The sequence below is a fragment of the Heterocephalus glaber genome, unplaced genomic scaffold (assembly GCF_053883595.1).
Source record: "Heterocephalus glaber isolate CG9 unplaced genomic scaffold, H.glaber_assembly_v1.0 deba00001571, whole genome shotgun sequence".
Lineage (NCBI taxonomy): Eukaryota > Metazoa > Chordata > Mammalia > Rodentia > Bathyergidae > Heterocephalus > Heterocephalus glaber.
The window spans coordinates 9,552,013-9,575,080 of NW_028258356.1; the positions used below are offsets into that span (position 1 = coordinate 9,552,013).

At 35.4% G+C, this 23,068-nt stretch overlaps 1 pseudogene; it reads right to left on the bottom strand.

Moving 5' to 3' along the window:
• Positions 1 to 12,368: 12,368 nt before the first annotated feature.
• LOC101717058 (small ribosomal subunit protein uS5 pseudogene) lies at positions 12,369 to 13,266 on the bottom strand (annotated as a pseudogene).
• Between the last annotated feature and the right edge of the window lie 9,802 nt (positions 13,267 to 23,068).

The window sequence follows — 23,068 nt, forward strand, 5'->3', positions numbered from 1 at the left end:
GCTGGCTGGCTAGTTTCCTGTCTCTTTCTCTTAATGTTAAACTTGTGTCTCACATTTTACTTCTGTATCATTAGATATGAAAATATCAGTGATACTTCAAACTCACAAGACACTCATTTCTCCCAGGCAACTCTCTGAAGCCTTTGTTCATTTTTGCCTAGATACCACGTGCCATAAAAGGAAAAGAAGCCCAAACTTCAAAATAAAATCATCAGTGGTAATGTATTATTGAATAACCCCTAGGTACATATTTTTTCAGGTTAATTTGCTGTTAGCAGTATCTAATCCTGCCAATTCAAGGCTTTGTGACCAGGTCTTAAAAGTAAGTCCCTAAGCCCATGAAATGTTAGCAAAAGGGCAAAATTGTATTCTTAATGACAGGGTCAAACGAAGATAAAGGATCACAGAGGAATAGAGGGTAGTTTGAAAATATACAGGGCTATGTGAAGCTAGCAAAACATTATAAGACATCTAAATTCAGCTGTCAAAGGAACTCACATTGATTTTTGTGCTCATTGTATGCACTCTTAAGGTCCTCTAAATGGAGTCTTAGTTATTTGGCTCTTATATAACCTATCTTTCTCAGGGGAAAGTTAATAGTATTTTCCAGTAGGAAAATAGCAGCTTGGTTTTAGACCAGAGTAGTTGAGAGCCCATTTTGCTTCAGTTTAGATGCAAGAAAATGAAAAGGCTTAGATTTTTTCAAGGTAAAAAAGTCAACACAAATCCAGAAATCCTAAATCACTGCTCTAAATGCCAGTTGTCTTTGTCTTCCTGCTACGTGCCTTTGTTAATCAGTATCTGATCCATCTATTTTCAGCCTTCTCAGCCTCAATCCCAGGAAACTATTTCTGAGAAGGGAAAGAATATCATGATTCAGTTAAAAAAGTTCTTTTGTAAAAAACATTTAAAAGTTGGTCACAAATTCAACCCAGACCCTGGCCAAAAGGATCTGTTTAGAAAATGTAATCTGTACAAAAAGAAAAAAAATATAATCTGTACATATGTATGACTCAGTTCTGTTGTAGCAAAATTTATTTTTCCTGAAACACCTTGGCAATAGTTCATTAAAACAAGCCATTTTACTACAGTCATTTCATGATATCACATAGTTATTCTAATGATACTCACAAATAGAAAATGTAATTGTTTTCCTTTGCATTTGTATATTTTTTGTTACTTTTATTGTCTCCTTATTGGCAACTGAAGGGTTTGTTATTACAGCTATAATAAGTTATTTCAGCTTCTGATCCAATGTAACAATATAATCCTAAATGTTAAATTATGGCATCTAATACTTGTTCCAATGAGCAGAAAACAGTCTAAAGATTAAAAAAAGGTCAAGTAGTATTTTACAGTTTAACTGCACCAGGAAGAGATGTGTAGTTATATGCGTGTGTGTGCGTGTGTGTGTGTGTGTGACTGTTAATCCTGATATCTCGACTTCATTATTTAAGAAACATCTAGCAGATTAGTAGTGCATGCTCATGGGGGTGTCTGGGTGGGTCATGAAGGCATAGCCTTGGGTGCTATATATGGTCCCTTGCCTGTTACTTTCTGGCACTGTTCCCTTCTGGCACTGTTCCCCTATTCTACTTCCCAGTCACCATGAACTGAGAAGTTTTGCTCCACCATGCCATTCTGATATGATGTCCTTGGAGCTAGCTACTATGGACTGAATTTCCACAACCTATGGCTAAATTAAATCTTTTCCCCTTCAAGTTTTGAATGTCATATGAGGTATTGTGTCCAACAATAGGAAAGCTAGTTAATTCAGAAATTTGGTACAAGATAAGTGGAGTCATTGCCCTGACTATATGTGACTATTTGGCTTAGAAGTTTTTGGAACTGGTTCATGGGAAAGGGTTAGAGAAGCAAGATGGAAAAACATAGATTACTGTACTATAAGCAGAGCCTGCTGGTTGATTCTGGTCAGAGCTCAGAAGACCAGAATGCTGATAAGAATGAAGCCAGTAAAGAGAGTTTCAGGTGGGAATAAGGAATCCCAAATGGGCTAGAGTCTATGTGTGATATATTTGGGAGAAAATTTGTGTGTAGTTTTCACTTCTCCTGAGACTTTGAAGGAGATTGAGAGGGCCAGTGGGCTAATTAATCAATTAGAGGAAATTTCAAGACAGGCCAACATTCAGGCTGTGAAATGGGCACCACCACCTGTATTTAGCCAGACTGCTAGTGAGCAAAATTCAGAGCAGAAAAATACAACAGACTTGAATATTGACCCAGAAAGAACCGTGTGTATAGTTGGGGCCAAAGGATATATGGCTGCTAAAGATATTAGTACCATTAAAAAGAAACCAATTACTTTGTACAGAGAAAAGAAAAAAAGCCACTGAGGGCCTCTCAGAATCAGCAAAACCCTACCCATTGCAGGCTCAAATATGAAAAAGTGTCAACTTTCATTTGAGAAGAGAATTCTTGGGATCTCAGCTCAAGAAAGGCCTCTTAAAAATTGATTCCTCAACAGTCATTTCACTGTGTTTAGCCATCCAGGCATTTAGAGGCTGTTGTAGCCATGGTCCAAGGGGTTCTAGCTTCTGCTTCTGCTAACAGGAGAATTTGCTGTCATTCATGTGGTACTGGTTTTACTGGCATACAGATGCAAAAGTTGTGAGGACAGAAAGGCTTCCACCCAAATGAAGCCCTGGGAAACCAAGAAAGGAGCCTCTGAGCATTATGATGTGTGATGTTGTTCAAAGCTCAGAAGACCAGAATACTGATTAGAATGCAGAGAGTAAAGTCCTGCCTCATGAGGTTTCAGTTGGGAATCAGAGTTCATTTGGAAGTTGGACTAGCAGCCATGCATGTGACAAAGAACTAGTATTTATAATATATGAAAAATTATAGACATTTAAAAATAAAAAATCCAATTAGAAAATGGGCATAGGCAATTAAAAAATAAAAGTAAAGAATCATTTCACTGAAGAGATATACAGATAATAAATAAGTGTATGACAATATATTTATATAATTAAACTTTAGGGAAATAAACCAAAATGAGGCATCATTACAAACCTATCAGAATTTCATATACATAAATATATTAATATGTGTATGCAAAAATTCCTTTCAGATTTTAAAAAGTGTAATTGGCACTTAATTAGGTTTTGATATACTCAGGTTTCAGTTTAATTACAAATGCACTCATTACTTTCTTAAATATTTAGCAGTTGTACAATATGATCCAAAGTATTATAAACTAAGTTCTACATTTATAGTGAATCTTAGAAATGAATATTGCTAGAACATCATCCTAGGATGTCAGATGTATTACAGTAGGGGGGAAATATTGCATCTTAGTTACAGTAGGTATTTTTGAACTATATGTTAAATGTTTTAGACCACTAGAGAGTTCATTATATTGCTATGTTTATAACTTTGTAATATAAAGAGATTCAAATAATGTCCCAAAACATAACATAATTATTTGGGAATTTTTATGCTTTGGGAAAAACTTTTTTCTTCTGTAGCTTCCTTGTATTACAAAAATTATCTTTCAGAAAACTCAGTTGCCCTGGAAATATTATAAATCTGGAAATCTTTTCAAATTAGAAAAAAAATATTTTGTAGACTTTTTTGGCAGAGTAAATCCACTGAAGTTCTGGACACCCTAGTAAATAAATTGAGTAATAAATTTCAGACATTTGGAAAGATTTACATGATTAATGTCTCTACATGTTAAAAATCATTCACATTTTGAAAAAGTAAGCCATGTTATTTTCATTCTTGTACTTATATATTCCAAGTTTTCTCAATAGCTCTTCCTTATCTCACTTCTCAAAATAAACTTAGGGCTTCTTTTTGTTCATTTTTCATCTAACATAATAATTGTATGTGCTTATGGAGTATAATGTGATGTTTCAAAATGTGTACATTATATATTGTTCAAATCAAGGTAAATATATATATATATATTTGTGAACATTTGTCACTTTTTGCAAAAATATCTAAAATATTTTATTATAGCTTTTTTGAAATATGTAGCACATTATTATTATTATCTGTTTACAAGAGAACATCAGAAATTATTTCTCCCATCAAATAATAATTTAGTCTCTGATGACTGACATTTCCCATTTCTTACTCTTTCCTCTAATCTCCCTAGGCTCTTGTACCCATGTTCCTACTTTTCAACTTCTATGAGCATAACTTTTTCATATTTTATATATGAAGAAATCATACAATAATTTTCCTCCTGTGTCTAGGATATTTCATTTACATAAGACCTTAGAGTTCCATCCAAGTTGTAAAAAATGGCAGTATGTCGTCTTTTATAATGGTTAAATAGCATCCCATGTTTATATATGCCATATTTTATGTATTGAATCATTAGATGATGAACAATTGTGTTGCTTCTATTTCTTGGATTTTGTGAGCAGTGCTGCAATGAATATGGAAGGCAGATATCTATTCTGCATATTGATTTCATTTTTATTTGGTTTATATTCCATATTAGGATTGTTGGATACTATGGTAGTTTTATTTTCAATTTGTTGGGAACTTCCATTTTGCTTTCTATAGGGGCTGTACTAATTTACATTTCCACCACCATTGTGCACCAATTATTTCTTCTCCACATTTTTGCCAGTATTTATCTTCAGTTATTTTGATAGTAACCATTCTTATTGTGATAAGTTGATATCACCTTGTGGTTTTAATTTCATGTCCCTGATGATTAGTGATATTGAGCTTTTTTTCATGCCCCCATTGGCTTTTTGTATTTTTTCTTCTGAGAAATATTTAATTTTGTCTATTACTCATTTAAAAATCATATTATTTGCTGCTTGCTGTTGAGGTTTTAGAGCTTCTTGTATATTCTTGATATTAACTCCTTGTCAAATGCATAGTTTGCAAATATTTTTTTCTACTCTGTAGGTTATTTCTTTGTTATGTTGATTGTTTCATTTTCTGTGCAGAAGCCTTTTACATGGATATAATACTATTTGTCTATTTTTGTTTTTCTGTCTGTGCTTTTAGATCTTATCCCAAATCTTACCTGAAACATTTACAGTTTTCCTTTTGTAACTTCATAGTTTCAGCTCTTCCATTTAAATCTCTAGTTCATTGTGAGTCGATTTTCTCTATGGCAAGAGGGAGGAATTTCATTTCATTTCACTATATGGGAATATCTAATTTTCCCACCACCATTTATTGAAGACCCTGTCCTTTTCTCAGTGAATGTTCACAGCATTTTTGTTGAAGATTAGTTGATCTTAGATGGGTGTGTTCACCTCTAAATTCTGTTTTGTTCGATAGGTCTGTGTGTCTAGTTTGAGGTCAATACTATGCTGATTTGATTATTAAAGCTTTGTAATATAGTTTTAAATGAGGTACTGTAATGGCTTCGGCTTGCTATTTAGAGTTCTTTATATATTCCTGAGGTTATCCCCTCGTCAAATGCAGTTTCTAAATATTTTTTCCTACTCTGTGTCATATCTATTCATTCTGTTGATTGTTTCCTTGGTTTGGCAGAAGACTTTTACTGTGGCTATTTGAGGGTTTTTATAGTTCCTTATGAGTTTTAGAATTATTTTTATAGTTTTGTGGAGAATGTCACTGATATTTTGATAGAGATTGTATTGAATGTGCATATCACATGGATAGCACGGGCATCCTTATAACATTTGTTCTTTTAATTTTTTTCTGGTGCTCTTTTCATTTTGTCTATCAGTGGTGTAAAGTTTTTATTGTAGAAGTATTTCACCTTTCTTATAAATTAATCCTTAGATATTTCATTTTTGTAGCTATTAAAAATCAGATTGCCTTATTGAATTATTTTTTAGACAACTTATAATTGGTGTATATAATCAAATAGAAAAGCAATCACTCATCCATCCATTATTGGAAATTTAAAATGGCACAGCCACTCTATAAAGAATTGTCAGTTTATTTTAAAAATTAACCATACAACCAACAGAGATCTAGTGATGGACATCTGTCCTAGAAAAATTAAAACCTACTCTATTCACTGCAAATTGCTCTATTTATTTATAGTCCCTTAAAGTATAATAAACAAAAGTTAGAGACAATATAGATGTTCTACAGAGTGAATAGTTAATTTGTGGTACTTTAATCCCATGATGGTTTTTTATTATTATAACATCTTTTAATAAACTACTGCTTTGACATTCACAAGTCCCTCTTTAACACTAATAATCCAAATATTCATTTTTATGCTGTCCTAAAATTCCTATAGGCACTTTTGTTCTTCCTTATTATTTTTGTACATTTTCAAATAGTCAATCTTTAAGCTCACTGATTAATTTTTTATCTATTCTATTGGTATCCTCTGTTGTGTTATTTATTCACTTAATATATATTTCAGCTGAAGACTTTCTGTTTTGTTTTGTTTTTTGTACCTGGGATTGAACTCAGGCCCTTGTGCTTGCCAGGCAGGTGGCAGCACAACTTAGCTAAATCCCCAGGTCTTATTTTTAAGAAATTATTTCAAACTCTGTTAAATTTCTCTGATAAAATACCAACTTATCTGTTTTTTCTTTAAGTTCATTAAATTTCCTTAAAACATATTTTAAGTCATCTGTCAAAGAGTTCATATTTATCAGTTTCTACACAGTCAGATTGTAGCACTTTATTTTGCTTTATAGGTGAGGTCATTGATCTTGAAAAGTTCTTGATAGCTTTTGGTATAAAACATTGTCTGTAGGTTGAAGGATTAGGTATTTATTATAGTCTTTCTGATTTGGCTCTGCGCCTGTCCTTCCAGAAGTTGTAAACAGACTGCTTATTTGCTCTGAGGCTGTGGCAACTGCTGCTATTCCAGCAGTAGATGGTGCCTTAAGTCCAGGCTTGCCACAAGTTTGCACTGGTACCTTGTCATTGTTTCAGCATTAGAGGGTACCCCAGGCCCAAGTTTATTCTAAATCCACAGTTGAAATATGTTGTCTAGATATACTGGGAAAATGCCTAGTGAAAACATTCTATTCGAACGCACAAGCTTCCACCTGGGACTGGGGCAGACCTAGATGCCTATTTGGCAGTCAGTGACTGCCCTGTGGTCAGGCACTATGTGACTCTGCCTGGCATCAGGCCTCACAATAGAGATACTGGTCCTATCTCCATACAGTGATTTGATCCCTCCTTCCCTTCTCTTCCTCAGAGTGAATAATGACTTTCTTCATGTAGTGCTCTTTGTGGTTGGGAGGAAAACAAGGTGGGCAGACTTGTGGTCATAATTTTGCAATGCTGGATCCATACTCAGAGCCCACAGCTTTCTGAGACTAATATAGCATAGGGACATGAGGAAAGCCCATGCACCTATGCCCTGTTTGCTACTGTAGTGTTCACATAGCTGAAGACACAGCACCCAGATGCAGATGTTTTTAATCAGAACACAAATCCATTCAGCTGATACTGGATGATCTGTTCATGAGCACTGATCTGGGGACAGTGACCATTGGGATCTGTTAAGTGTTGGATTTCACTAGACTGGTACTGAGTTCCAAGGTAAAGTAATAGGCTTTTCCTTTTCCTACACTCATAAGAGAGAGTCTTGTTCTATGATGTGTGTGCAGAGTTATGGAAGGGATGGTAGAGGCAATCATTTGGTCTTCAGACCAGCTTGGGTTCAGTAGCTCTGCCTGTAACCACTAGTCTTGGGGAATGAGCTTTCTACTGTGGTATTCTACTGTGGCAGGCCTAGTATTGAGTTCCAAGTTTATGACTTGGACTTAACTATTCCTTTCCCCAAACAGAAGGCATCTCTCTCCACAAGGCAGCGATTGAAGTTGGGGTAGGGGTAGCACAGCCAACTTATTCCTCCTACCTTCTTCAATGTGCTTTTTCTTGTTATCATGTTAAAAGTAGGTATTATGATCTCTCATCCAGTTTCTCTACCTCCCATGAAGGTAGTTATGTGGATGACTGCCTATTCAAAATGTTGTTTCTACAGGGAGATGATTTTGGAAGATCTTATTCCTCTGCAATCTTGTTTTGCCTCCCAAGTATTTCTTAGTGTACTAATAATGTAGATCTTAAAGTAATAATAAAGACAGCAGTCATCATAATGATAAAACATGGATTAAATCATAATTACATTTGCTCTCTGGATAGCTCTCGTCATACAATATAATATGTATGAAGCTAGAAATCAATAACTCCTTCTACTCTCTTCCAAAAAAGAAAATTTCCTTCTGCTAGGATATATATAGAGAAAGATTTATTTCATGCCTTTGCTGAGTCACTCCCCATATAGTCCCTGCTTTTCTGAGTTGCCTGATCTAATCGTGCAGCTGGTAGCACTGTTTTGATATGAGCTAAGTGAGCACTGGTTCATTTTGCACCATGCCTCATTGTACCACTGAAACAGGACTATTGATGTGAACTACCTTCTACTGAGACTTTAGAATTTTAAATATATAGGAGTGAAAATTTTAAGATTCACAGTTAATAATAAACAGGCTTATAGTGCTAACAAAGAAAAAATTTATAATTGTTATAATCACAGATCTTAACATTTTCTTAGCTTTCTCTTTCTATATCCATACCCACATTTTATGAATATGGATATATATCTCAATAATAGATTTTTTTTTCTGTCTTCTGCTCTTTGTTATGTTTGCTGAGCCTGTTTCATTCCCATAATCTTGTCCTTCTACATGAAAAGTTCTTGTTCCAGCTGCCTGGAAGAAACTCAGAGATGTATTTATTTTATTATTTGGAGCACTGTATTATCCTCTGAGATTACATCTAGAAGGACTTAGTTTTCATATTTTTAAAATTACCTACCAAGATATTCTCCTACTATTAGACTAAGAATTTCATTTTTTTGGCCAAAAAATAATTTTGATACTCTCTTCTGGCACCAAACTGAAATCTTGGTAAGTTTAAAAGAAACTTTTCTTTCAACTTCATAATACCTACTACTATTCATTGAAACACAAAATGTTTATAATTATCATTTTTTAAACTCTTTGAATGTGAGAAAAGCCACTGCATGTCCTTTTTATTTTACGTACGGTAAGTCATTTCAACTATAAAACTGCCTTATTATTCCATTTAAGGCACAGTGGTTATGAGAAAACACTATATGCTCTAAAACGATGTATATCCTAACAACCTTGCCAAATAACAATACCAATTTCCCTAAAAGTCAATGTTAATAAACTCCAGTTTAAGGAATTTTGACATTTACTTGTAATTTGGAAAGCCAGGATTTAAACAGGTTTTTGTGGATATGGTACAAAACTCACAAATCCAATCACAAGAGAACACTGTGTACTGTAGGGAACAGGGAAAGGGAGCATTACCTCTACCCCTGAAGTAGCTCCTGATCTCCTGTGAGCCATGACAGCACAAGGTGAATTAAAGAATAAAGACAAGAAATGAGACTTAGAGAAGAATCTGGGTTCTGGGACTGATCAATGCTGCCCTGGAGAGCAAAAATGAAGGTACCCCAAGCTTGCCACTATTTATTGGGTTTATAGGAATAACAGATGACTCAGAGGGCAGTGATAATCCTAAATTGACAAGGATCTTATAAGTGGAGGAAGTATCAGATGTCTTGGAGGATGAAGGTAATCCTATGACCGTGAGGATCTTATGCTGACGAGGATGAGAAGCTTATGTTGTTTAGGGTGGTAAGGTGAGCAAAGATGTTATTACAACAGTAGGTGGGATGAGGTAAGCTCATAAGGAGTTTTTCCCTCCCCAGGTGAAAGCTTTCTCTGACTATTCAGTTCTCAAGGAACCAGGATGTCTTCAGCTGATGTAATCTTGCCCTTGAGTATCACGCCATCAGGGGACCATTGATGACTCAGCCATGACCAAAAATAAAAATGGAGTTATGTTTCAGCATATCATAGCCAGCCAGTAGGCAAGAAAACTAGGCCAATCACAATGTAATTGTGAAATAATTCTTTTCCTAAAATTATGTAGAATGGCTCCCAACAGTATACAAACCTGAGTTGCTTTGAAGAAAGACATTGTTGTGGTAGCTAGTATAGTGTCTCCTCCCTAAGATGTCTACACCCAAACCCTAGGAACTTATGAATATGTTAGGTTACATGACAAAAAGGAATTAATATTATAGTTACAATAAAGATTGTCAATCAGCAGACCTTAAAATAGGGAGATTATTCTGGATTGTTTGTTGGGCACAATATAATTTCAAGCATCTTGTAAATGTTGAAGAAAGAGAGAAGAGTCACTGTTAAGGCGATTCTATGTGCGATAGAATTGTTTGGTCATTACTGGCTCTAATGATGGAAAGAGAATGCTAGCCAAGGGTTGTCAACTGCCTCAAGAAGGTGAAAAAATTGAGAAAATGTAGTCTCTCGAAAGAGGTTCCAGAAAGAAAGGCAGCAAGAATTCCTGACATTTGCAATTCACCCATAAGTCTCAGATTTTGGACTTCTGACCTCTCTATACGGTAATGAATTTGTGTTATTTTAAAACACTAAATTTATGGGACTTTATTAGATCAAGCAATACAAAATAAGTATACCTATTTTGACTTTCAATTTGTCATACTTCACTATTTCCATTTGAAAATTAATAGGATTGATTCAAAGGATAAAGCAGTTTGATGAATGATATTGACATTCTGTGTTTCATAATTGTCCCTCTCATTGACACTTTCTAGTAGCAAGTCTTACATATTTGTTTCTTCTTAACCCTGACAAATTTCAATGGTCATTTTTATGCTTGCTTGCTTTAACCTCATTTTCTTTGGCATTTAGGCTTCAAAATTAAATTTTAAACAAAAAGAAAACTGAAGGTATAGAAATGGAACATTTTTTATTTTTTAAATATCACAATGCCTGGAAGAGGTGAAAGAAAAGTTGACCGGGAGTGCTTGTTACAAGTTGTCCAAAGAAAGGGAGGGAGTGGAAAGATAGTCAAGACACCTGAGGGTAATAATACGGCCCAACACATAAAGTGCTCAAAGTGAAACATCACTGAAACAGACAATATGAGTGAAACAGGAGGGAGAGATTTAACTGGAAAGGACTATTGCCCAGATTGTAAAAGAATGTGAGTATCTATTAGGAAATTTGGATTCTATCTTGAAGATTTGAGAGAATTAATCTGAGAAGGATATTTAACCTGAGGGATATAGTTATGAGTTTAAAAAGTAAATGGGGGGCAATGTGAATGGAAGTGTGTAGCAAGCCTAGACAGGAGGAAATGAGTTAAGAAGCAGTTTAATACATTAGTAAAAGGATGACAGTAGCTAGAAATGCAGTAGTAGTGGTCAGTTCTGTGGCAGAAAGAATTAGAGAAATCTGAAAGATGTCAATAAAATAGACTCAATATTATGTTTTCACTACTTAAATGTTGACTGTAAGAAACCAGAGAAATTCTTTTGCTCTCTTGGGTAAAAGGATGCAAGATAATGTGCTCTCTAATCTGAGGAATGTGGCAGATCTGAGGCAGAAGATGCACTGCTAAGTTCTGATTCAATTTTAGTGACAGGATTATTCTGTTAGAAGTAAAACTACTATCATTTCATCCTGGATTTCTACTTTGTGTTCCTAATGGACATCTGTAAGTGGTTCTCAGTAGCTACTTCTCACAAGCTAATAAATGATCTAAGCCCTCATCTGGCTTGTGTTGTGCCAGCCTCTGCCAACTACTCTGTGATCATGTGCAGACTTCCTTCATTAATTTAAGTCCACTTATATGGTTTGTTAGCAAATTAACAAAATAATTAAACACTAGAACATCACAGGGCATTGTGAGAAATGACATGTTGACCTGATATTTAATAAAGATGTAGTACCACAAATGAAAGTATGAGAAATAACAGGATTATGAAGCTAATTCTAATGTGATACAGAATAATATCAAAAGCCTTTAAGAAGTCAAATGACATTTAGGAATTTTGGTGAAAAGCTTTGACTGACTGCTTCATTATTATAACACAACACAAACTTGAGGAAAATTTGATAATATCAGATCAATAATATGAGCTTTTGTTCTCAATCCACAGTTGAACTGAAACACTGTCGTTATTTGAACATACAGACATTTAAAAATTTGTAATTAGACTTCTTCCGTTGTTAGTGGCATATCATTAGTATTTATTGACAATTACCTACTCATTACTAGTAGTATGCTAAGTATAATGGGAAAACCGAGCAAACTAAAAGATGTTTGAGCCCTATCTACAGAAAATTTACATCTCTACTAAGAGAAGCAAGGTTAACATGGAAAGAAATCATTAAAGGAAAAAAGAAGATAAATAAAATCCATTCTACATTGACAAAACTTATCTTGCATATGAGAAACTTAGCAAATTCTATTGTAATACTCAATTTTATTATGACAACATGTCTATCTATCTGTCTATCAATCTATTTATTCAGATTTCATTTTCTTGTGTAAAAACCCTATGTTGTAGCCATTGCTGGAGCCTGAGTCCTCTGGACAGAGACTCTGGTGTGGGTTTGCACAAGATGGTCGCTGAATTCCTGGTAGCGAAACTTGGTGAACACAGGCTCTTTCCAGAGGTCGAGGGTCAGGTAGCTGTAGTCCTTGGAGATGGCATCAAAGGGGCCCTTGGTGAAGTTACGCAGAGTGGCAGTGCAGCCCCTGATAGAGGTGTAGCAGTCAGCAATATCAGCCATGAGCAGCAGCTTCTTGGGCACAGGGCTGAGACAATGACAGCACCTGTGGAGGCAGGGATCAGACACACTGACACAGCCACAGCGGCCTGTCACCTTGCAAGGGACAGTGTGGGGCTTGCCGATCTTGTTCCTCCAGTATCCTCTCTGCACAGGGAAAATAAGCAGCTTGGCCAGGAAGATGGCCCCGTGAGTGGCAGTGGCTACCTCCTTGGAGCACTTTACACCCAGATCACAGTGACCATTGTAGTCCCCAATGGCAACAAATGCCTTGAACCTGGTCTGCTGGCCAGCCCGAGTTTGCTTCTGCACGCCATGAGCTTCAGAACTTCATCCTTGAGGGATGGGCCCAGGAAAAGGTCAATAACCTCAGAATCCTTGATGGGGGAGGAGAAGATAGAAATTTCCTCAGGGACTTGATCCTCAAGTGTGTGACCAGCCGGCCCTGCTTGGTGACAGAAATCCTTGTTCTTAGCCTTCTGGCCATGAGCCTGAAAGGTTCAGCCCAGGCCCCTGCTGCTCCTACGGCCCCTACGGCCTTGAAGCCACTGCTGAAGCCTCTGTGGAAGCCTGGCTCCCCCGGACCCCACAGGTCTGGGCCCAGGGCTCCCTTCAGCTGCACCTGTGGCATCTGCCATTTGATGTTTTCCCGAGGAAGAAGCATTATGACAATTTTAGAAAATAAAATAGTATTTGCTTTATGGAAATACTACAACTACTTTAAAAAGATAAATGTCCTGTGTATTACTTTGATGTTTCTCAAAAATAAAGACTATGATATAGCCATCTAAACAAAGTATCAAAGAAAGCATATTTACTAATGATTGTTACACATATAGCATGCAATTTTTGTATACTTTAAGAATATCTTGTGGTAAAGAGAAGCATGTACTTAAGCCAACATTATCTTAAATGTAATTTTAGACTCAAAGTCTACCTGTGTAAATAACCCCTGGAATATAACTTCTTGCAAGAGGAAAGGAAAGAAATTTTAAAAGTCTAGAAGAGGCTGCCTGGCATGTTAGTCTCTGGTATGTAGAGCAAATCCCTTGAATGCCTTAAAAAAGGTCGATTTTTGATGTAAAAGGCACATTTAATCATAGCTTTGAAAGTTTGAAAAGTGTCTCTGAAGTTTTGCCTCTCAGTGGATTGGAAATCTATTAGTGTATAGCCAGAAGGTCACTGAATAGCAGAAATAATACTTTTCAAGTGTTCTGATGCAAAATTTGTTGAGACGTACCAAAACACTATATTTCTAAAAGCAACGTACTGAAACTCCAACATAAATAAGACTAACAAAATACAATCTTATGAACACATAGCTGCTGTCATAATTCCTCCATGTTATAGTTAAATATGAATGAACCTTACAGATCTTTCCAGAAATCTGTGAACTTATGCAAATATTGCCACTTTGAAAACATTTTTGTAGCATTGGCCATAGTATTCAATAATCTGAATTCGTTCAGAATCTGTTGAAAGATTTCAATTTTGTTTTCCTCACTGAATTTTATACCTGTTTTATAGTTTTCTTCTTCTCTCCCTCTTTCCTTTCTTCTCTCTCTCTCTTCCCTCCTTCCTTCCCTCCTTCCCTCCTTCCTTTTCTCTTTCCTTCCTTCCTTTGTGGACTTTGGCTCTGTCAGAGGCCCATTTTTCATTCAATATTTCACACTCCTAGTTACAGTCTTCATATCTTCTTTTTAAAAAAGAACCTCACTTAGATATAACAGAACATGGCCAACCAGCCAAAGACAATTTCGTTCTTCTTCACACCTTCTCTTTACTTCCTTCATCCTCACAAGTGTGGTGTGACTATGTTCTGACCAATAGGCTATAGACATGTGACTGTACCACTTCCAGCTCAGTAGCTTCCCTTAAGCTTCCTCTTCACTTCTTTTTCCAAGCTGGTTCATGGACATTGTGCTGCAAAGTGTTTAGACTATTTGCATAAGGAAAAATGCTAGGGAATGGTAGAAGAGAAAGATTGAATAAATTGAGTTTCTGGATTACTTTGTAGATGTGGACTACTATCAATATCTACCTATATTTGGGCGTGAAACTAAGGAGCAGTACATCTGTTTGAATATATACATTCTTCCATCCAAAGATAATCACTCCTATTCTCTTTTTAAAGCTCAGCTACTTACATACTTTAGTAATCTCTATACCTCCAAGAAGTCAATAATTAAAATCCCCTCTCTGGTTATGATCTTCTATGCATATAAACCTTTGCATATACACACAAACATCTCTCCTAAGCACTGTGATTCTAGACTGACTTGCCTCTCTACCTGCCTAATTGGCCAATTGGAAGGGTTATCAAGACATAGAGAAGTCATGAAAGAGAAAATAAGCATCTGTTTGAAAAACAAAGGAAGGATAGGGGTATTCACCAGTATTGCATGCTACTGAAAATTCAAGTAAGATGAAAGGAGCCTAGCATAAGAAGATTACAGATGGATATAGAAAGTTCAGTGGTGTATGGATATAGTAATTGGATTACTTTAAAGAACAAGTAGCCCTAAACAGTGACATTAATTCTAAGTTGTGTTACTATAGGGAAAGAAAATGAGAAAGATAATAAATTTTACTTATTTTGTATCATATTTCAATCACGGGTTTTTCTGTGCTAACTCCGTTTTTGTTTCCCCTTCCTTTCCACAACAGTTATTTTTGCCTTTGACTTAGTTCTTTACCTCGCTATAAAGAATGGACCTGATTAATTTGATTATTTTCTACTTTTCTTTCTTCACTTTAACATTTTTTCCCAAATCCATATGACCTCATTCATTTTTTAACAGAAATTTTCCTTTTTCATGTTAATGTGATAACTCACACCTGCAGTCATGATTTGTCATTGTCTACCTCCTCTCGGACTTGGGTTGATAATTACTCTCTTCTTCCACAGGCTACACTGTATTGATGGCTTCATTTTGCCTATAATGGTAAATTCATTTCTCCTCATCCTAAACAAAATGTGTACTTCTACCATGATTACTCTCCAGCTGCTTCTATTTCATTTCTTTACTGAGAGCTTTAAATGGCTGCTTCTTTTCCTATTACTACCCAATAGTGCCATGTAACCTGGCACCTTTCTTGATAATCTCTCTCAAAACTCACAAATGATATCCTAATTGACAAATGTTGTGGTGTGTATAATCTTTGTCTACCTGAGCCAATTCATGTAGAATTTCTTCTCTGGTTTTGTTGTCCATTTTTTCTTTTTGGTACCAGGGATCAAACTCGGGACCTTGTGCTTGCGAGGCAGGTGGCGGAACCACTGAGCTAAATCCCCAGGCCCTGTCCATTTTTTAAAAATTAAGTATAATTTCTCTATGACAGAAATAATATTAACTGTAAAACTTTGGAATTTACTCGAAAGTTTTAAAGTGACACAAACACAAATCAATATGATGAGTTTTTTAGGGTTTCTAATCTCTCATATGATCTATTTTTCAAAATATTTCTAAGATTATAAAAACATGTGTTTTTCATGTAGAAGAATTTAGACTTAATCCTAGCAAATGTATAAAGAATCACTTTATCATTTTTATTTAACATAAAAACAAAATGATATAAAAAGTTAACAGATAATTACAATGGCATTGTAAGCACATTGATGAGGCAAATGTGTGTTGTGAGAATATACCATGCATCTCTGAAGTAGAACTGCATGACTAGGGAGAGATTTCTAAAATATGACCCATGGGAAAAACTCAGAGCAACAGATAAGGAATAGAGAAGTAGGCAGTTCCTGATGACTGTATCTACTGTGTTAAGAAAGTTGCACTTTATCCTAAGGGCAAAGAGAAAAGCATAAATCATAAGCCAAAGAACTAAACTGTTGAAAATATAATCTTAAAATAATCATTCTCATTGCAATATGTAGAATAAATTGGAGAGATGCTGGGCAGGATGCAGAGAAAACTAAAGGAGGCTATTTTGGTGATGTAGGAATAACTAGGAGGAAAATAATTATGACCTCAGGTGGTATCTTGAGAAACGGAGAGAACTGAAACACTTGAAAGATATCCAGAAGAAAGAATTTCATTCAAATGAAGATTCTGACAATAGTTAAATATATGAATCTGGTGTTCATGAAAGAGATCTAAGGAAGAGATCAAGATTTGACCATCATAAGCACATGTGATGGATAACTAGAGCCACGGAAATGGCATGGCTAAGCTCAACAAAAGACAGTGTAGAATGTTAGCCCTGGGATACTATCTCAGGAAATGACCACATTTACTGATTGAAGGCAGAGACTATCGAAGCAGAGAAAGGAGTAATATATTACTCAGCTTTCTTGTTGTTGCCCAAAATACCTGACATGCACAAATTAAGGCAAGAGGGGTTTATTTGGCTTATGACTTTTCAGTCCTTGGTCAGCTTGCTCCAAAGCAGGAATGGTGACAAAAGGATACGGCAGAACAAATCAGGGAGCTGAGACTTTCATTAACAGGAGCTGGGGACCAAAACAGGGGAACACTGCCAGGGGCCAGATGCAGTACCTAAAGTCAACCTTCATGACCCACCTAGACATAACCAGAACTGTGCTTTCTAATCCCCAAAGCAGTTGGGAAGCCAATCAAGGTGACAGTCCAGCTCAGCTGTCAAAAGTACAGAGGATGAGATTGGCTGGGAGATTTCCACAGGTAAGAGAATGACCAGGAAATGAGAGAAACGTGTAGTTTTAAAATTAACAACACATTATCCTTTTATTCTATATTTCATTTACTTTAATATTTCCAATTATATTATTCTTAAAAATAATAATAAGGGGTGACATTTTTAGGTCAAGCAAAGGAGGTAAATAGGTGTTGAACAGTTGAACAACTGAGCAACTATGGCCAGAGAAATTTAGATTAAATAGTGCATGGAAGATGAAGATATAGTTAGGGATAGAGCTGGAGTATCAAAACAGGAGAATGGTAATGTGTGGCTGAAAGGAGAAGTGGAATTGATACAGGAAGAATTTTTCTTAAAATGAGAAATGTTTCAGAATATAACTATTGAAGTAGAGACTCCAGTAGAGGGAAAAAAAAGATATATAAAGCAAGTCGTTAAGAAAGAAGGAAAGGGTCTTGGAGCACATTATGACATTTCCTTTGGACAAAAATCATAACACCTCTTCCATTGTAAAGGAAGAAAAGAAAGACCAATTAAACTATAAGGAGATTTTAAGTTCAGTGACAAGAAATTTAAGACTACATTTTGATGTTTTTTATCTTAGGGATTCTGTCTTATTATAGAGGAATTTAAATAATTTTCATTGTTTCCAAAACCTATTTTCTTAATATTTTTCATGTATGCATGTGTGTATACATACAATGAATGTAAGTATGTCTGTATGAACATGTGTTTCCATGATTGTATATACACATGGATATATGTATGGCAGTATAACAATTTGTATTTATGCATATATTTGTCTGCATGTGTGAATGTATGTACACTGCAGGAAATACAGTTTATACATTAGTGAAAAAGAGCCTAGACCCTGTATTTCTAATCCTGGTCTCACTCTTTATTAGTCATTTGTCTCCAGGGAAGTTTCCTCACCTTTTAAAACTTTGCTTTTCTATCTATAACAATGAATAATAAAATCACCTCCTAAAGTATATACAGAAGACTGGACACATGATAAAATATTTTTAACATTACCCTGTTTTAATTTTTATTCATTCTGCATTTTATATTTTGATGTTTCCTTTTATATATTTTTATCTATTTGGATTGGTTCATTTTTATATTATGCAAATATTCTGAATTTAGCATCTTATTTCTAATCCAAACTACAAGTAATCTTACACCAATATATCTATCTATCCATCATCCATCTATCATATTTTCCATATTAAATGAATAAAACATGTAGTGCTTTATAATATGTGGAATTTAAAGCTTCTCTTTTGTTCTGCAGCCACCTCTACCTGATTTCAGGTAATTTTTTCATCTTAAAAATGTTAAAAATCTCTTTCAATAAAACCTATACAATCTAACATTTTGCAAACACGTTTACCATGCTTTTAATTATTCATATATATTTTCTATATGTTTTGTTTTTCAGTTTTCAAAACTATCCTTTCCCTCACAATTTACCAATCTTAGTTCTTTCATCCATCAATTACCTCTGATATTTTTTGAAAAAATAAACTTTTCAAAACAATGGTCTAATTTATGAAACCTTGTCCAGTTATTACCTTCACTTTTGAGTAGCAGTCTGGCAAAATGTGGGTATGTATCGTGGGCCATGATCTTTCCCCTCAACTTGCGTGGCTGTCGTTCCCTTGTTTTCTGGCATTTGGGGCTTGAAAGGACACTTAAGCCATCTTGCATCTTACTTTTTCTGTATTTGAAGCATTCTTTGTGCTTAAATTTTGCATTATCACAGATACTTTTGTTGTATGTATTTTTTATGAATTTATTTGGGATATGATTGTTCTCTCAAGCTCAAAATATAAATTATTTTTTAAAATGGTAATTTTGTAGAATTCTTCACTCAACTACTGTTTATATTCAACTTTCTCTGCTTTCTTTTCTGAGAATCTCTCTTATATAAGCTGGGCCTTCTTTTTGCTTGCCATTTTTCTCATTTTCTCTGTCAGTGTACTGTGACCTTTTCCTGTGGATTCTTCAGTTTCTTTGCAGTTTTTCCTGTAAATCACTAATTAAATTTTCTACAATGTCAAGTCTGCTAATTATTGATTCAGACTAAAATGTTTGTTTTTAAATCCAATAAGTGCTCTGTTGGCCAACAATTTTGTTATCAGTTTCAGTTTCATAGTGGCAATATTTCACTGATTTGTTCTTCTTTTATTCCTTAAGGAGAATGGAGAATGTATTGAATCAGATATTATTTTCCTTTTCTTGTATTGAAACACTTTCTCATATGCTTTTATTGTTCTTCAGGCTAATAACCTTTTAAAAAATTCAATATACATTTTGTACAGTCTTACAGTTATAGATAGCTCTGGGTTTTGTCAGTTTGTTGCATTCCCCTATGCAGATCTCTCAAAGAGGACCTAGGCCAGCAACCAGTGATTCAGTCTGCCTCCTGTAAGTCACTAGAGTGTCTCACTTTCTCATAAAATTAACATGTCCAAACTAGACTAAGAATTATCTTTTCCCCTTCTGAACTCTCAAAACAATGGTACTATCATTCTGCCAATCATCCAGCATCAGAATATCTTTTACTTTTCCCCTTTTGGATTCTTTTATAGAGTACTCCACTCCACAATGATTCACGTGACCTTTCCTTTACATTTTTTTTTTTTCTACTGCTTCTCATGTTACACATTTATTCCTCTAATGACTACTCTCTTGGAACGGTCCTATTTCAAAGTGATCTGTATAATGTTGTCAGATTATTCTTCTTAAAGTACAAACTCAGTAATGTATTTTTAAAAGTTTTGAATAAGTCTTTTCAGATACTAAATTAAATATACAATCTTTGGCATGTACTTAAGATGTCCCAGTTTCACCCAACACAAAGGGTCCTACTTTTAAAGACTTCCACTATCCAGAGCATAGTCTGTAAACTCAGGTTGTCAAGCAGGTCTGTGGCTGCCCACTTGACTTGCATCCCTCTATTAGTGCTCCCTTCCTAGTTCATTTTAATACTACAAATATATATTGAACTTCTTTTGTGAGCCAAGAATGCCTAGTTATTAAAAATTAAATATAAACATAATATATTCCCTTAATTTATAGGCAACTCTGATATAAGCAGCCCATAACATAATGCAATAATTTGGTTGGCCAAATCAATAAAATACAGAGCACAGAATAGAAAATAAGGAATTCTGCCAGGGAATTCAAGATAGGCTTCACAGAGAAGGTAACTTTAGAATAGTAATATAAGGGCTGGGGATTTAGCTCAGTGGTTTTGCCACCTACTGCACAAGTGCAAGGACCTGAGTTCGATACCCAGTACCAAAAAAATAAATAAATAAAAATAAAAATAAAAGATTCATTACAATGGTAGTATAAAAGATGAATTTGTATTTCGTATCTAAAGTGGTATGCCGTAACAGGGTAATGAACGATATGGAGAAAGTGAAGAGTATAATTTATAATATGGCCAATTTCCAAATTTGAAAAGTTAAATATTCTGTGATATTCATCTCTAATGTACACATACAAAGGTGTAGAATAATATCTGTCCTTAGATAAATAAAAGAAAGACTATCAGATTTGGAAGCGTTAAATGTGCCTGATGGAGAGCTGAGTTGGGAAGCAAGAAAGCTGAATTATAAATTTGTAGATGTAATCTTAGGTGTTCAGACTATGTCTAATGGGCAATTGAGAAGCAAGGATAATTCTTGAAGATGGAATTGGATGGCAAAATGAAATTGTCAAAATTTTAAGAAAGTACATCAGCAGTGAGCTAGACCATCCTACAGGACTTTATGAAAATTGTCCTTTGAGTAGGTATGAAGCTCTTAAACTCATAAAAAGATTACTATGAGTGCACAAGGTTCATCAAGTGGAGACTGAGAGAGGGTTAGAAAGAAAGCTGTTATGTGAACCTCAGCTTGCTTCATCTTTGACAAGGGAGAGTGGAGGATGAATTTCCTTCATCTCAATTTAGGTTAAGACCATTTTAATATATTTTTTTATTAAATTCTTTTATTGGTACATTTTAGGTATACAATATATTTACATTTATCATTGGGAACTTGTACCTTCACATGATGTATCTTGGTTCTTATTTTTTCCCTATTCTCTGCCCTCCCTTCACCCCCTCTACCCTTGCCTATTTACAAAGACTTTGTTTCCATTTTCTCCTTTTCTCATAATTTTTCCTTTCCCTTCTTTCCTTTCCCCTACCCCTCCTACTTCCCCTATCCCTTTGCACCTTTTCTTCCTATTTCACATTATCAATTATTCATTTTAATAATTTTAATTCTTATTTACACTTTCAGAGTCTCACACCAGAGAAACTACTCAGTATTTACACATGTGCCCTATTTATTTCACTTAAGAGTATGACCTCATATTAATAGGCACTTTCAACGAATAGGCAGAATGTGAACAGAGTGGACAGATAGTTGACTTTTTACAGATTCTCAAAGCAGAAAATTGGCTAGATAATAGGTATTCTAATAGTAAGAACAAAGGAGAAGCTATTTTTCTTGAGTGTTTTTTATGGGCCGCTTGAAGGTCAGGGATCATCAGTATTATCTTAGGTCCTATGTCATTTCCTGCAAGACCAAACAGACTTCACTTTCATGCATCTGGATTATGTGGGCTGAGGAGGAATAGCTGACCACTCATAGTAAAGATTTTTTTTTTTTTGGTTTAGGAGACAGAAGCTGAGAGATCACCAGTGATGAAGCAATCTTCTGAGAGCCTATGAAAGTATTAATGAGGAAAAGGGCCTGCCTCAGACAGTTGCCAGACCCACTGAATACTAAATTAAAACACTCTGAGCCATTTTAGTCTGCTCTGATTTCCATTCTCCGTGTCCTTCGTGAGTTCCAGCTCTGAAGTGACCATTGATAGCAAAGCTGGAAGAAGAGGCCACATTTCTCCCTGTACTGAGAGTTCCTCTTCCTGTCTTAGCATCCTTCATCCTACCTTCCAATAGCTCTGATGGATAGGAGAAAAAGATTAAGTTCTGGTATTAGATCAAGTTGGGCCTGATATTTTACTTATGATACTGAGGTAGTAACTTTGATTTAAAGTGACCATTTCTGAAAATGACCGAAAATCATCATGATATTATAGAAGCTTTTATTCAGCTGAAAAGAAACAACTAAATGCTTTTTAGGGACGAAGGGACACTAATATGAATTTGCTCTATGATTACATCCCATGTATCACAGTATCCAATATACTAATTACATAAAGAAATTTTATGAAGTTATCTGTTTGGGGGAATTATCCTCTACACGCAAAAAGATTAATAAACTGAACTGAGAGAGATGAGTAGGGAGGACCATCCCTCCTGTCAACTTTCTTCTTTATCCCCAAAGTATTATCTCATACTGTTACTGGGTTTTGAGGTGCTAGAGTCTCCTGGAGTTGGTTACTAAGTTCTTTCTGTCATGAGCAATGAATCAGTCAAGACAAGCACAAATGGTAGCCACATAAAAGTAGGAAAAGAAGTATGTGTTACAGTGCAAGGGTGGGCCACCATGCAAGAGAACAGTGGCAAAAACTCAGTGTGGTCTATCCTTTCTGTATCACCCACTCCTCAGGCTGACATCAGGTCTAGGCCATCCTATCAAAAAACCTGCTCCAGTTCTCATGAGAAGTCCACATGCAGGGCTTTGGGAACTGTCCGGAGCGAGCATGAGTTCCAGGATCTCATCATGTCTCCTTTCCCAGCCAGTTTCAGACACAGCCTACCTTCCTGTCTCAATACATGAAGCTATTTTTGATACGTTCACTGCCTTTAACCTCCTACGAGATCCGGTTATTTATTAATTTTTTTCATAGGTATTTATTGAGCACCTACA